Source organism: Callospermophilus lateralis, chromosome 8, assembly GCF_048772815.1.
Source record: "Callospermophilus lateralis isolate mCalLat2 chromosome 8, mCalLat2.hap1, whole genome shotgun sequence".
NCBI classification, from domain to species: domain Eukaryota; kingdom Metazoa; phylum Chordata; class Mammalia; order Rodentia; family Sciuridae; genus Callospermophilus; species Callospermophilus lateralis.
In genome coordinates this window covers 71727979-71739880 of record NC_135312.1, presented here as the reverse complement: position 1 = coordinate 71739880, position 11902 = coordinate 71727979, and the positions used below count along the sequence as shown (strand labels likewise).

General features: G+C 32.9%; 1 pseudogene; it reads left to right on the top strand.

The window, feature by feature from the left end:
• The first annotated feature begins 9649 nt into the window (after nt 1-9649).
• Nucleotides 9650-10386, top strand: LOC143405546 (uncharacterized; annotated as a pseudogene).
• The last annotated feature ends 1516 nt before the right edge of the window (nt 10387-11902 follow it).

Below are 11902 nucleotides of genomic sequence, written 5' to 3'. Positions count from 1 at the left end.
ATGACATTTCTATTGGGTTAATGTTTTCCCAAATCAACTCTCTCTACTCAGGAGAAGCAATACCACAACCATCTGTACTTCAGGAGAGGACTATGACTTTTATTTTCAAAATTATAAGTCTCTGATCTTTTTATTTAAAACCATTGACCAGACTGATTTAGAGAAGAATTGATGGTGCCATATATGAGATATTATCACCTTTTAAACTCTTAACTATAAAGGTTAAAACAACAACTATAACAAAACAGAAACTTATGTCAAGCCAGGAAAACTGAGAGTACTTGCCCTGTCATATTTGCTCATATGTCCATGACAAAGAGCAAGAATATTATATATTCATAATTGTGTCTCCAGAATCCAAATCAGAGTACAGATCAGATCATGAATAAATGGTTTTGGTTGTACATTATGTGTCAAAGGAACTGCTGAGCTAGAGTCAGAAACAAAATTAATTTAATTTAAATTGGAAAAAATGGTTTTGGTACAAATCAATATTAAATTTTCTTACATTACCACTGGACCCCAACATATACCTCCTTCCCCCTTTTACTCAATCTTTAGAGTTTTCTTAAGTCCACACTTTTCCCCAAATTAATCCATTCTTGTTCCAACTGCTGCTGGTTTCATGCAAATCTTCACTGTTTTGTACCTGCATTATAACCATGGCCTTTTTTCCCAGTACTCTTTATCTCCCCTCTTCAGGTCATGTTCTTCTTGTCCCCAGATATCTTATTCTGATAAAAAGATGACATTTTCACCCCTGGTATTACAAATATTTAAAAATTTTCCCATTGCCAAAACAGTGATTTCAAATAATTTTCTTTAGAACTGTAGGATTTCAGAGATGTTATTCCAATGTTTGATATGGACTCAAAATTTTATTTTTGAAACATCAGTCTTTACCTATTTTAAAGAGTGAAACAAGGGACTGGGTTGTAGCTCAGTGGTAGAGCTCTTGCATGGCATATGTCTTGGGGTTCAACCCTCAGGATCTCTCTCTCTCTCTCTCTCTCTCTCTCTCTCTCACACACACACACACACACACACACACACACACACACACATGCAAGAAAAGGGACACATGACCTATCTGTTCTGAGAAGATGAATTGGAATTGAACTTCTAATTACAGCTAAAAATTCTGGACATTAACTTTCTTACCATTTATTTTCCTCCCTTCTCCCCTTTCTTGTTTTTTTCTCTCCTTTCTTACCCCTGAGTTCTCTTCCCCTACACTAATAGGATGGACATTATTTCCAAAATAAAACTAAAAAGATTCTGAACATGGAAAGAGGAAGATAAACAGGCTTAGAATCCTAAGATCCAAAACATGAGGCAGTAGTGACTTCCCTGGGATTAATTTTGTTTTGCATATTTTCACATTTGAAGTAGAAGAAGCAGAGAACCTGGAAATGCAAAAACAAAAACAAAAAAGGCAAAAATTTCTTCAACAAAGTCTACTGTTTGAAGCAGTATAATCAGGCAAACACAAGCCTAGTAATATAGAAAACCTTTCAGATAATTACAGACTTTATCACAAGAGACCACAAAATAACTGGTACATCTTCTATCCATAACCAGCAAAGGTTGAGAGGGTAGCTTCCATATCAATTCTCATGATACTGAATAAGGCAACCTAAACACCATGCCAGAGTAGCACCAAATGAAGCCAAGTTGGTGGACTAGGACTTTCACACCCATAAGATAATAAAGGACCTCCTCTCTTGGGGTCAGTGGAGTCCACATGGGAGGCCTATCCTTCCAACCCATTTGAGAGTAACAATAATCTCTCCTCATCACCACATGGAGGTCCAGTGAAGAATTAGTGCTTTCACCACTGTCTGTCTGTAATAAGGTCATCCTCCTCCCCTTTCGGGTCAGTGGAGACATGTGGGAGAAATGACACAGCATTCCTACTCCTCCAAGTTAGGGGGCTAACTAATTGCAAGAGATAAGTATGACAGGTTCCATCTTGGAGAGAAAACACTTTATTGATATGATTTTCTTTCTTGGAATCACATTTTCTAAGCACTGAGAGAAATTAACCATCAATCCAGATTTCTATATCAAACAGAAATATCTTTCAAGAATAGTGGAAATCAAGATATTCTCAAATGAAAAAAAATTAAGAGAATTTGTCACCAATAGAATTATGCTAGAAAAATAGCTATAGAATATTCCATTAAGAGAAAGAAAAAATACACACAAGGATTTTGGAACACAAGAGGAAAGAAAGAAAATAGTAAAGAAAGAGGAATAAATACAATAGCCTTTCCTTTTCCTTTGAGTTTTAAGGCAATTATATCATAAACAGCGAGGTTAAGGAAATGTAAAGAAAGGTAATTTTTGTGTACTTCACTTCAACTGGTGAAATTATGATGCTTATATTAGCATAGTATTACCTGGAATTACCCCTAAGAAAAGCTAACATATGAAGAGAAAATTTTTAAAAATCTATGGATAAATAAAAGTGGAATTCTATATATAGTAAAAACAACCCATTGGAAGCCAGGAAAAGAAATCAAAGAAGCAAAATACAAAATATCTTAAGCTCTAACATAGTATCAATTATATTATATGCAAATTGTCCAAATAGATCAATTACAGAGACTGTCAGAGTGTATTAGAGATCATGACCCATGATATATATATATATATATATATATATATATATATATATATATATATCTTACTTAATATATATGTATATATTACTTAATTAAACTGACTTCAAATATATTATGTAGGCAGATTGAATGTTAAAACAAAGATATAACATAAAAGCATTAATCAAGAGAAAGCAGAAGTGGCTCTATTAATAATAGGAAAAGGTAGGCTTCAGAGCAAATGGAATTGCTAAATACACAGAATGATATTGTATAATGATAAAAAGGATCAATGCATTAGGAATACATGCAATTCTGAATTTATAACATAAAACAACAGGACCACAAAATGCATGAAGCAAAAATTGATATAAATAAAAGGAGCAATAGACCATTCAACAATTATAGTTGTACCTGCAATATAACCATGGCCTTTTTATATACCTTTAGTCTCTTCTCTTTTGGAAAATGATAGAACAACTTGACAGAAAATTATCAATAAGATAGAACCCAACACCATCAAAAACAGTATGTAATTGATCATTCCCCCAGTTTGTGCATTCAGTAACAAAAGACTACACATGATTTTCAAGCATCTACAGAACACATACCACAATATAGTACTACCTGGCTGGGGAAAAATACAAATTTAAAAAAAATTTTAATTTTAAAAGAATTGAAATGTCACAACGTGCCTCCAACCACAAGGAAATCAAATGAGAAACCCATTGCAGAAAAAAATGGGTCTCCAAATATGTGAAAATACATGTAAATAGTCCATGAACCAAAGGAAATTCTCAAGGGAAGATGAATAAAAAAAGGCTAGACTGGCCTGAATGTAAATGAAAATACAACACATTAAAATTTGTAGAGTGGAGTAAAAGCAGAGTTGAGGAGGAAATTTATAGCATTAAATGAATATATAAAAAGAAAAGCATTTAGTAAATAATCTCAACTTTGACTTTAAGAATCTAGCTTAGGAAAAGCATAATAAATAAAAAACCAGCAGAGGGAAAAGATGAGTGGAGATAACATTGGAAATCTTTATAGCACAAATAAAAACAGTGGAAGAAAGATCTGACCCTCTGGAAAGATTCATAAAGTTGAAAAGCCTCTAATAAGGCTAACAAATAAAATAGAAGACAATAATTACCAATAACCAGGATTGAAACATACCCTCACAGAACTTGAAGACATCAAAATAATCACAAAGGAATGCTATGGACAACTGCACATCGACTGATTTTACACCCATAGGATAATAAAAAACCTCCTCTCCGGGGGTATGTGGAGGCCACTGATGGGCTGATTTCTCAAATCAGGTGAGATGGGCTGATTTCTCAAAAAGAAAAATCTTCCATAACTCATTCAGAAATGTTATAAAAAATAGCCCTGTACGGATTAGGAAATTGAGTTTGTTTTTTGAAATTTAAAAAATAAATGAAATTTCCTGGCTCTTAGGATTTCCCTGGAGAATTCTACCATATATTTAAAGATGCTCTAACATAAATTCTACTCAGTCTTTTCTAGGAATCAAAAGAGATTGGATATGTCTCAATTTATTTTACAAGTATAATATAAATGTGATACCAAAACAAGACAAAAAAATTTTTCTTTTGAAGAAGAAAAAGAGGGAGAGGAGGAAAAAGAGGAGGAGCAAAAACACAATAAGAAGAATTAAAGGCCAAAATCAATCAGGCATATATATATACATATCCTTAAGAAAATATCAAATATAGAATTCAGTAAAATAAAAATATTAACTATATACCATGACCAAATGAGGATCATTCAAAGGACTGCTTTAAAATTTCAAAATTAATTAAAGAAATATACCATATAACTAAAGAAAAAAAATTCCAAAAAATAGGAAGAGAGGTGAACAGCCTCAATTTGATGAAGACCATCACTGGAAAATCTATAGACAACATTTTACTTAATGATGAAAGAATTCCCTGAGATCAGGGACAAGGCATGGATGTTCACTCTTATTCATCATTGTAGTAGAAATCCCAGCCAGAACAATAAGGCCAAAAATGAAAAAAAAATCCAGATGTAAAGGAAGAAATATAATAACCCCTGTTTGCAGATGTCCTCTTTTTCCTATGTAGAAAATTTTGAATAATCTGCAGAAAACCCAATTGAAAACAATAAGTTGATTTACAAATGTCACAGGCATAAGATTAACACATGAAAAAAAAATCGCATTCCTACATACTACCAAGAAACACATGGAACTTGAAATTAAAAACACAATACCTAACCAGGAACAGTAGCACATGCCAGTAGTTCTAGCCATTTAGGAGGATGAAGCAGTAGAATTGCTTAAGCCCAAGAGTGTGAGACCACTTTTGAAAACATAGTTAGATTCTGTCTCAATAAAAAAAATAAAGAATTAAAACAACAATAATGAGTACCATTTATGATTGTGCCAAAGAAATAAAATACAAAGGCATAATAAACCTAGCAAAATATGTGAACTGTTTATATCTAGAAATGACAAGAGGCTTAATAAAAAATTTTTTAAAAATCAATAAATACATAGGAAGATATGGTATGTTCATGGATTGGAAGACTACATTTTATAAATGTCAGTTAGTTGATCCCAGTTTACCTTTAGTTTAAATGCAATTCCTAGGAAAATCCCATAAAAAATTATAGGCATATATAAACTTGCTCTAAAATACATATTAAAAGCCAAAAGCCTAGAAGACATAAAACAAGTTTCAAAGATACGAATAAAGTGAGGAGAAGTCAATTTAATCAATTTCAAAGACTTAATGTAGTAGAGACAATGTGATATTGCTGAAAGAACAGACACATAGATAAACAGAATAGAATGAGTAATACAGAATTAGCCCCTAAAAACATTTTAGTTGGATTTGTTACAAAACTTCTCACTGACTTTATCTTTCCTTTTCTCAGTAGTGACTTTTTTCAAACAGAAATTGTATATATTTAGGTTTATAATATGATATGTATATATTGTGAAATGGCTAAACCAAGCTAAATAGCATATTTATTACCTCAAATACTTGATATTTTTGTGGCATTAGAACACATAAAAGCTACTATTCAGTATTTTTTAAGTATTCAACATATTGCTATTAGCTACATTCATTGTGATATGAAATAGATCTCTTGGACATATACTATCTATCTAACTAAAATTTTGTGTCCTTTGATCAGCATCTCCCCAATTCTCTTTCTGATTTTTGACAGAAGTAATGACCTAGGAATTAACCAAAGTCCAACCTACATCATGCCCAAGGAATAGTTGGTGGTTTCTCTCCTCAAAAGCAACCAGTTAATGGGCTGGGAATGTGGCTCAAGTGGTAGCGTGCTTGCCTAGCATGCGTGTGGCCCAGGTTCGATCCTCAGCACCACATACAAACAAAGATGTTGTGTCTGCCAAAAACTAAAAAAATAAATATTAAAGATTCTCTCTCTCTCTCTTTAAAAAAACAATAGATTAAGGACAACTGTTTCAACTAATGATTCTGCAGCAATTGACATCAGTAACTAAGAATTATCTCCAAGAGCTAACATTAGGTTAAAAAACAGACTTAACACCAAAAGTATGATCCTTAAAATAAAAACTAAAGAATTGGACCACATCAAAATTAGGCATTTTGCACTGTAAAATACCTTGTAAGTGGATTTGGAGAAAAATATTTGTAATCCACATATCTGATAGACTAGTATATAAAATATATGAAGAACCTTCAAAATTAAATAGTAAAACCTCTCAAAGCTCCAGAACTAAAAATAACCTCAATTTAAAAAGTGAGGAATGGCTGGGCACAGTGGTACATGCCTATATTCACTATAACTCAGGAGGCTGAGGCAGTAGGATAATAATTTCAAAACCAGTCTCAGCAACTTAGTGAGTCTCCTTGAAGCAACTTAGTGAGACCCATTCTTTAAACAAAAAGATAAAAAAGGCTGGATATGTAGCTAAGTGATTAATCAACTCTGGGTTCAAACCCTGGTACCAAAAAAATGATTAATAGATATGAAGACATTGATCACTGAAAATGGGAAATGTGTAGCCACAAGAAAGTAAAGTAGACCCAGCAATTACACACTTGGACATTTATTGCAGAGAAATAAAAAAACTTATGTTCTCACAAAACTCATACATGAATATATATGGAAGTATTATTCACAATCACCCAAACCTGCAAACAGCCCTATTATCCTTCAATGCAAACTGCTAAATTATCCTTCAATGAGTTAAACAAGCTGTGGTACATCCATATCATGAATAGTATGTATTAATCAAAAGGACAAAATATTGACACACCTAATTAGTTGGATGAATGTTACAGAGAATTATTTTAGTGAAGATGAATTTTTAGAGACTGCATATTGTGTTATTCAATTTAACTAGTAATCCTTAACAAGTAAAATTTTAGAAATCAAGAACATCTTATTGTTTGCCAAGAGTTTGGGAGAGAATTGGATAGGGAGGGAAGTAAGGGAATCAATGAAATGGCACCATGGGTAAGGCAGTCTTGTAGTAATGAAAATATATCTTGACTGTAGCAATGTCATTATGTTGGTTGTGATAAGAATTCTAATTTTTGAAGATGATGTTGTTAGATACCACTCTGTGTGGTTTCCTATTAAGTGACACCTGTATTTTGTGAAAATGTGACATTTTCTTAGTTAGACCTGGAAAATAATTATTAAATACTGTCATTTGATAGTTAGAGGGAACTAAGTGAAGGGAATATAAGTTCTCTTTATATTATTTTTTATGGTTTCTAAAAATAAAAATTGAATTTAAAATAAATCTACACACACAAAAGAGTGACATTAAACAGAATGCATACTCAATATTTAATCAGAATTAGCATGTTTGCAATCATTAGGTCATTACCAAGTATTGATAGGGAAATTTTTTTCATGAAAATAAAGAATAAAGTAATTGTCTATGCACATATTTGATTTTTTTGCAAACGATGTCATTGATTATGCACATTATAGTTCTGCATTGTTTCTATAGTAACAAAACAACTGAACAACAATAGAAAAGAACAAATGTAGAACAGTCTGATTTGTACATGTCTTCTAGTGTAAACCTGTGTGAGACTCTGTCTATACTTTGAAGAGTATGTGGCATAAATTAGATTTCTAGAAGAGCTCAGCAAATTTATCAGTGTATGATTTTGTCAGGTGTAGGAGATTTTGGAAAGTGTCATATCCTAGATATCTATGCTTATTATTTTATGATAAGAAATGATATTAGCTGTTAAACATTTTTAGTAACTAAAATCTGAAACAAAATTTATTTTCTTGTTTCTAGTCTAGGATAATTACATAAATAGCTCATGTTGCAAGGCAATCCTAAGAGGCAGGCGACTATATTGGTAATGACCTAGGAACTGACCCAAGTTAAACCTACATCGTGCCCAAGGAATAGTTGGTGGTTTATCTCTTCAACTTGGGAGTAGCTGGTGCTATACAACGAGTTTTGCCTTGGCTATAGCTGCAAGCATAAGACAAGTATCTGCCTTCCAACTTCATGTTTGTCCAAAAAATTGTATTGGTTTCTCTGTAGAAAATTTATTGACTATGTATATACATGTGTCTATTCAATCCTTCTATTCATAGACTTATTTGTTTATCCTTATGCTAACACAACACTATCTTAATTACTGTAGGTTTTTAGGAAGCCTTGAAATCAGAGGGTATTAGTTTCCCAGCTAGAGATTGTGTGATATTATTTTTGCCATCCGAAATCTTTTGTATTTTGATATAAATTTTAAAATTAACATTTAAACTTCCACTTTTATAAATTTCCACTTTTGTAGATATCTATGTGTTGTATAGTCTGTGATTATGGTGTTTGAAAAATAATTGATACCTTAAAATACTGAGCCTTTCAATTCAGAAATATGGTGTATTTTTCCATTTACTCATGCTTTCTATAATTTATCTCAGCTCTATCTTAATCTTTTGATCTGGAGATCTTACATATTTTTGATAAAACATCCCTAAACATTTTGTCTCATGATATTACTTAAAATGGTTTATTTAAAATTTTTCATAATACAGACATATAATTAAATTTTGTTATTAACTAAATTCCAGCTGTAGTACTTTGTGTGTATTCCTTGGTTTCTCCCTCCACCTGTGTAATAGAGGCAATAATACCAACAAACTTTTAAGTTATGAACTGTCTTGTGAACAGTTAATAAGTAAAAATATAATTTAAAAAACCTAGTGATGAAAGAGAGGTCCAATGGTATTCTGCAGAGTTCATGTTAAAAAATTCCACATACAAAGATAATTCAGTTAAATGACATAGCCTCATTTCTACATAAGATTTTTCATAGCTCAGGTTAGAATTCATAGATTTTTTGAAAAATGTTGCTTTGAAATGCTTATAAAATTTGTTTTATTTTGGAGTTAAGTTGAGCAGGGTAGACTAGCCTTAGGTGAAAATTTAAAAAGAGATGCAGACATTGAGATGGTTCTGCCCTCACAGTGTGGAGAGAATTTATCCACTCTATGTCCTTCAACACCTCACCTCCCCAAACCTTGGCTTGTTCATAAGAAACTCTGTGTGGTTTCCTATTACATTAAGTGAGATCTGTATTTTGTGAAAATGTGACATTGTCTTAGTTAGACCTGGAAAATACTAATTAAATACTGTCATTTGACAAAGACCCATGCATGGATCATGATAGAGTCTCTTTTTCAAGCATAACTGAAAAGCTTAAGTTCAAAATTAAAAAAAAAAGAAAACTGGTTATGATATAAACATCAAAATAGATCATTATCTAAATTCACCATTTGCTATTTCTTCTCTATTTTTTTTCGAATAATTCATACCAGTAGGGATGAGAGTGAACAGAAGGAAGATAAATGATGTAGGAAGAAAATATAGCACAACTTCCCCCCTCACCACCCCCCCCCCTTAGACTGCCCTGGTCGGGTCCCCAGCCTGCGCTGTAGCAGTAGCCTCAGTTCCTTAGAAGCCTTAATCCCCTCCCCCACCCTGTCCAGTTCCCTATCCAGAGGCCAACATGAAGATGATTAGCTCAGAGGAAGCATCCTGGATTTCCTGGTTTTGTGGGCTCCATGGCAATGAATTATTCTGTGAAGTGCATGAAGACTATATCCAGGACAAATTTAATCTTACTGGACTCAATGAGCAAGTGCCTCAATATTGACAAGATCTAGACATGATCTTGGACCTGGATCCTGATGAAGAGCTAGAAGACAACCCCAACCAGAGTGACCTGATTGAGCATGCAGCTGAAATGTATGGATTGATCCACGCCCCCTACATCCTCACCAACTGTGGCATCTCCCAGATGTTGGAAAAGTACTAGCAGGGGGATTTTGGTACTGCCCCTGTGTGTACTGTAAGAAGCAGCCAATGCTTTCCATCGGCCTTTCAGACATCCCAGGCAAGGCCATGGTTCAGCTCTACTGTCCCAAGTGCATGCATGTGTACACACCCAAGTCTTCGAGGCACCATCACACGGACGGCGCCTACTTTGTCACCAATTTCCTTCACATGCTCTTCATGGTGCATCCAGAATACCGGCCCAAGCGACCTGCCAACCAGTTTGTGCCCAGGCTCTACTGTTTCAAGATCCATCAGATGGCTTACCAGCTGCAACTCCAAGCCGCCAGCAACTTAAAGAGCCCAGTCAAGACAATTTGCTGATTCTCCACCCCATGTATCCCTCATCAGTCTTTGACCCCTCCATTCCTTTGCTGCCACTCTTTCAAGAACCCTCTGGTTTTTAGTTTAAATTAAAGGAGTCATTATTATGGTGGGAATATGAAATAAAGTGGAAGAAAAGAATATATCTATATCTATATCTATCTATCTATCTATCTATCTATATATCTCACAAAGTTGTATATCCATTTAATTTTAGTATATTTCTTTTCAGGTTATAAAACCTAATGATTCAATGGGGCCTGTAAAATAAATAAAACTATAATAAATAAAATAAAAGTCAATTTAATTTTCATAATCCAGAGATATCTATCATTGGCATGCTAGCATATTTCCTTTTAGTCACTCTTTCCACATTATAATACACCCACACACATGTATATATGCTCAAACACAGATTTTTTTTTGTTCTTATTGCTATATGCTATTTTTTTGGGGGGGGATCAGGGATTGAACCCAAGAGTGCTTAACCACAGAGTCACATTTTCAGCCCTTTTATATATTCTATTTAGAGACGGGGTCTCACTGAGTTTCTTAAAGCCTTGCTGAATTGCTCATGGCCTCACTAAGTTGCTATGGCTGGCTTTGAACTTGCAATCCTTCTGCCTTAGCCTCTTGAGCCCCTGGGATTAACTACATCCATTTTTATTACCCAATGAAAATTTCCCACGACCTTGAAGTTGAACTTCAGCAGTCTGAATCAAAATGTTCAGTCATAAGTTATAAAAATGTTGAATTCAATCATTCTCTTATTAGTAATATTTAGGCTATTTCAAAGTTTTACAACTGCAAATAATTCTGTAATAAACATTGTTGTACATAATAAATTTCTAGGAAAAATTACTGGGTCAAAGACATTATTTTTACAGGCTTTGATTCCTAGTTTGCTTTTTTATATTGAGGTTAATAAATTTAAACCAGCATCAATTGTATATAAAAGTAAACATTGCATTTAACTCTCATCAGCTTTGAGAATTATCATATGGAAAACAATAATTTATTACTTTAAGTTGGCAGCTTTTATAACATTAGTGAAATTTGACATTTGTTTTTAATGTATCACCAAATTAATTTATTATTTTATTGTTAAATTATATATTTGTACTATTTATCTGAGTGTCCCCTAAGTTTTCATTTTGTTCTTAGTAGATTTTAAAATTTTGGGCAGGGCATGTAGCTCAGTAGTAGAATGTTTGCCTACTATGCATGAGGCCCTAGATTCTATCTTCAGAATCACAAAGAAAAACAAATACTAAAAGCAAAAACATTTTAAAATCTCTTTACATAGAAAGGAAACTAACTCTTTGCCATATTTGTTGAAAATATTTCTTTTACATTTTGAAATATCTTATTTATTTATTATATATATAAACATAACATATAACATTTGTTACATTTTAGTGTATATATATATATATATATATATATATATATATATACATATATACACATATAATGTACATGGATATTTTTATATAACAGGGGAACTGATATTTTAATTTGCTATTTCTGTCAGATCTTTTATGCTTTAGAAGTCCTAGCCTGATTTAAATATATATATATATATTCTTCAGTTTGTCTGTTTCATATT